The following is a 5,664-nucleotide window of genomic DNA, read 5'->3' as shown; positions in this document are numbered from 1 at the left end:
AGATGCAGTGGAAATTCAGAGCTCCAGTAATTCGCTTAACAGGGACACAGGATAGCAGCTCAACCTGGCATGGGGTCCAGTGCTGGCTATGTTAAAATCACAACTATCATAAGGAAGAACTACTGGTCGCAGGAGGGACGATGCTGTGATGGCAACATAGACATATGGTAGACAATGACAAACGGGCATACGTCAGAGTAGACACATATTTCGGCAGCGGCTGCCGACAGAGGCGCTAGGGCGGCTGACGGCAGCGCACAGTATGACTGACATGCCTTTCGGAGAGCGTTCATCGTCCTACGGGTGGCGTAGTTGTCTCTCTCGCTGCCGATCTGCGTATCTGCGCTATAGGTCACTGAAATCTGGAGCGTTCACGCCTGTGCAGTTTCTTCTCTGCCTCTCATAAATGGGAGGCTACGTTCACAGCCTCAGCAGTGTGCTCGCCGCACCTGAAGATGTCGGTCAGTAGCGCCGACGAAATATTGTGGAGTTATCACAACGACATCCGATATCTCGGCTGAGAACCATATTTTTCTAATGTTCTTTTGTATAACTCTTGACTACAGGTAATGACACTGCACATACCATACAAATGCTTGGGAGATGCCATTATGTGTCGTTGTTTATGTGGTATGTATGATGTGTTATATATTAATAGTCTACCTTATTTCTGTGGAGCATATCAGTCCCACAAGTGCTATTGTTAAACATCATAAGTGATTACTTGATTTCATCGTTTCGCTGTAGAAGATGTTGTCAGTGTCTTTCCTAGGTGAAAATCAATTTTTTGTTTTTATTACTAATGATGTAAAATCATTTTTTCTTTTTTGCGTTTCTGTTGCATCAAGTTAAGAATTTACAACATTGAAAGGTTGAATATCTGTTTCTGACGGCACTGTGCTGTGAAGCGGGCGTTGTTCAAATGGTTCAAATGGCTCTGGGCACTATGGGACTTAACATCTGAGGTCATCAGTCCTCTAGACTTAGAACTACTTAAACCTAACTAACCTAAGGACATCACACACATCCACGCCCGAGGCAGGATGCCAAATGCCACCGAAGCAACAGCGCGGTTCCGGACTGAAGCGCCCAGTACCGCTCAGCCACCGCAGCCGGCACGGGCATAATGTTCAACGCACAGGCTATATAGCGCAAATAGTGTAGACTAACCATGTAGCTACGTGTATTTAGTTTAATGTAGATAATGGAAGGTAGTTTTCGGTCAAGCAAGGTCTTACAATCGGAAACAGTAGTGTAAATATGTAAACACGTTGAAGCTAGATATTAATGTCAGTGAGTTGAAAGTGCACTTCATGGTAACAAGAGATATCTGAGTACACACGTACATTAAAATAGCCGTAATTTGCGTTGAAGCATATCAAATAATCTGGTTTTCTTCTTATTAGCAAGGCTGAAATGCGATCCGCCTGCTTAGCCGGGTGGTAACGTACTTGCATCCCGTGGAAGCTGGCCCGGGTTCGATTTCCGGCCGTCTTGGAGAGTTTCTTGAGGACTGGGTGTTGTGTTGTCCTCACCATCATTTCATCCTCATCACCGGCGGGCAAGTCGCCCAATGTGGCGTCGAATGAAATAAGACTTGCACTTGGCGGTCGAACTTCCCTGACTGGGGTCCCCGCCCAAAGATGCCATACGCTCATTTCTGTTTTCCAAGGCTGAAATGCCTGTACTGTTTATTTTACTGCCAGTATTTATATTAATGTGGCCATTTAAGTCGGCTGAAAATGCACTAAGATATCTATTTCACTGGTCAGCTGAAGAGTTAGTCTTTATGTTAGGTGACAGTTCATTATGTTTTCGATGCAATTACATCAGTTTTCTGCTTATTCTTACTTCAATATTTTGCATGTCGTTATCTGAGAGTGAGGCTATCACTAAACAAGCTAACCATGAGAACACAGGTGAAGATGGAACCAAAATTACGAACTGGTGACTCGTCCGGTCCCCATGGTGGGCACTTTTCCTGGAGGAACATGTGTCAAAAAGGTTAACGGAACTACTCCTGATAACTTTTACTACAGTAATGTAACATCGCAATGAAAAACACCATGCAGGTCTGAAGCCACAGCCATTAGTCTTCAATCAACATTGTCAAGCTTATTCATAGCATCCTACAGAGTTATGCCCTCCATACTTCCGTTTATAAAGTTGATGTCACCTCAGTAACAGGTACGATGCATTTAAGTATTTTTTCCAAAGATCCGTCCATGTGTCAATGTACTGTGAAAACACTTGTGCAAACTGTGTGAAAAAACGTCTCCACCTCCCCTTACTAACTAACTGAAGGACGAAAAACACATTATTTTGCGTCCTGATTCACTTCATTAAGGCTATATAGCAGCCATATTTAGTATTCTACTTTAGTATACATTATTTTTGTGTCGTAATATATTTCATCACAGGTACATTGCGGCCATACTTAATGTTATGTTATTTTTATGCATAGTATTTAACGACATGAAGTGTCGATTCTAACATTCGTTAAGGCCACAGTGCGGCCACATTTAAGGAAATTTTCTGTATTAATGCATTTACGTTATATTTGAGAACTTTCGGACCAGTTCTCACATTTATTTAGCCCACAGGAGGCTACAATTAATTAATTGCAGTATTTATGTGTATTGGTGTAACATTAGAGGACTTTTGTATTTACTGCCACAGTTATTAAAGACATATTGACTCCGAGGTTTAATAAACTTAATTCTATGTATTTGTATAGTACGTGAGAACTAGGTCCAGTTTGACATTTAAGGGAATAGTAATGCCTCGTTTTGTTAACTGTTCTATTTATATTCATTTGTATCACATCTGCAGACCACAGTGAGACCATATTTAATTATTACCTTTCCATGGCTTTCTGGCAAGGTAGGGACAGTATGTGCATCTTGATTCCTTCTTCTTATTAAAATACAGACAAATATCATCAATTTTACTATTCATATAGGTGCTTGGGGACGACGTGTTACTTTCTATTGATGTCAACTAGAAACTGCATCATTGTAGCATATTCATGTTTTGGTTATTTGCGTGAGAGTTACAGGCCTATGAACATGTTTGATCATTGCGAAATTAGGCAAAATTATTTTGTTATTTTATGAATGTGGCTTGTGTTTATTGTTTTATAGCAAATTTCAGATGATCAGCATATTTTTACTGATAGTCTCACTACAGATACGTCTGCCCTCAAATTTGACTGGAATCTTTTGAAAGTTGCTCGACAAAAACGAAGACATTTATCGTTTGTATTCTTTATTATTTTCGGCATTTTATAACTCACAAACACGATGACATAGTCTCTGCCCAGTAATCCATGTCTGAAGTGAGGAGAGGGCTTCGCAAGTTGCGAAAGGCAATCTGGGCCACGTTCTTTGGCAAGCGAAGTCTCGGCCATTGGGAACTCAGCACGATCTCGTATCTTAATGTACGGACAGCGTTCAACGAGGACAAAGGTAGACGAGAGAGTACTTGATTGTTCCTGTTCGAAACTGGATACCTGGCTCAGTGTTGTATCAACAACATACATCAAGAACGTTTCAAACAAAGTGAACGAACTGCTAAAGAAACGAATGCAAAACTAGAATTTCGCATAAGAAACTCATTTTAATAACAAAATAAAGGGGCGGAAGGAAAGTCTACATTTATTCCAAACGCAAAGTGTTTTGTACTTGGCAGGCTGGAATAAGCTTTACAGGTCGATTTAAAGAACATATGAGAAAATGTGAAAGCAACTAGTCTAGCTTCCATTTACAGCTAAAGGACCAGAACAACATACCAGAAGACAATCAAAATAGTTGACGAATTCCTACATACAATATATATAAAAGCTCTACTGTGAGCGTTTTGTAAGAACTGGAAATTTACACAGATGCATATAAGTAACTCAGCGAGAACCTCAACCAATAAATCGATTTAAAACCAAAATTTACTTTGGGAAATTTATTGAAATTTTAGTAAAAGAAAAAGAATGAAAACCATATGACACACAAAAGCAATAGACAAGCTTCAACCAAAATTTGAAACAAAATTTTAGTATCTATGATAGACAGACTCTGGCTTTACGAGATGCGAACTACTCTGTAAACATAAAGCATCATAGACGGGAGAACTGCCATTTAACCTATCAATAATACAGACGAAATTTCGTTGTTCACACGACCTGTGCCCAGACAAATATCCAATCCAAGATGCATTAAGAACGTCATTCCACCTAGATGTAAGCATAGTGTGATACAACTATATATGAAATATCCATAGTCATAAGTGAACTATACTAATTGTAACTTGCCGAAATGATCTTGTAGAGAAGAAATACAACCAGCACACGCTAAATAAAATATTATGCAGAGAACTGGGAATCAATTGCACAAGCTGCGACATCGTTGCGAATGGAGCAGTGACCCGAGAATGTAGAATAACTATTTTTTATTTCACGGCTATGGTCACAAACTTGTAGCTTCTCAGACTACCGGTTTCGGTCAGCAATGACCGTCTTCAGATCTACAGAACAATATAGGAAAAAATACCACTAGAGAATTGTGTACAGCTTAAAACAATAAAATGGACCCTTATGGAAAGTATTACTGTCATACATATGGAAATTATGCGCTTTAAATATGACGAGGCATACCTGTTTTATAAAAACATGTCCTAATATACTGCAGCCGGCAACGGCCTTGCCGCAGTGGCTACACCGGTTCCCGTGAGATCATCGAAGTTAAGCGCTGTCGGGCGTGGTCGGCACTTGGATGGGTGACCATCCAGGCCGCCATGCGCTGTTGCCATTTTTCTGGGTGCAATCAGCCTCGTGATGCCAATTGAGGAGCTGTTCCACCTAATAGTTGCGGCTTCGGTCAAGAATACCATCATAACGACCGGGAGAGCGGTGTGCTGACCCCACGCCCCTTCTAATCGCATCGTCCTCTGAGGATGACACGGCGGTCGGATGATCCCGGTAGGCCATTCGTGGCCTGAAGACGGAGTGCTTGAATATACTGCAGCCATAGTGGCATCGTCAAGACGGTTGTACCACGTAACATAAAATGAGGGATATAATCAGTAAAGTCTGTACTGGGCTTATAAGTATAAAAATTTGTCGTCTTTTTGTTCATTGCACTGTATTACTGCAGTGACTTTTATACCTTACAGAATCACTACAGGCTTTATTGGCTGTATCCCTCTTTTGGTTTTACATTGTACAGTTATCACTTGGAGAGCTTGCAACACAAACATTTCGTGACTGCTGTACGGCAGTTTGTTTCGAACAGTAGCGCTGCTGACAAGATGACTCTTGTGTGTACTATTATTAGTATGTGTCTGACGATAATGGCGCTGATTTTATGTTTAGCTTTTGACGATGCCACTATGACCCCAGTATATTAATAAAACAGGTATGCCTCGTCGTATTTAAAGCGCTTAATTTTCATCTGTATGTCAGCAACGCTTTTCGTCGTGGTCTATATTATTGTTTTAAGCTGTACACAATCTGCTAGTTGTTTTTTTCCATATTTTGCTACTGATCTGAAGGTGGTCATTTCTGACGGAAACCGGTAGTCTAAGGGCCTACAAGTTCGTGACCACAGATGTGAACTAAAATAAATGTATGGCAATCAATTTATCTAAAAATTATTAACTATCAGTATTAGATAC

General features: G+C 40.5%; 1 pseudogene; it reads left to right on the top strand.

Annotated features, from left to right (window-relative positions):
* Positions 1-4,681: 4,681 nt before the first annotated feature.
* LOC126191681 (5S ribosomal RNA) lies at positions 4,682-4,799 on the top strand (annotated as a pseudogene).
* Positions 4,800-5,664: the final 865 nt, after the last annotated feature.

Source organism: Schistocerca nitens, chromosome 6 (genome assembly GCF_023898315.1).
Source record: "Schistocerca nitens isolate TAMUIC-IGC-003100 chromosome 6, iqSchNite1.1, whole genome shotgun sequence".
Lineage (NCBI taxonomy): Eukaryota > Metazoa > Arthropoda > Insecta > Orthoptera > Acrididae > Schistocerca > Schistocerca nitens.
This window is presented reverse-complemented; position numbering and strand designations above follow the sequence as displayed.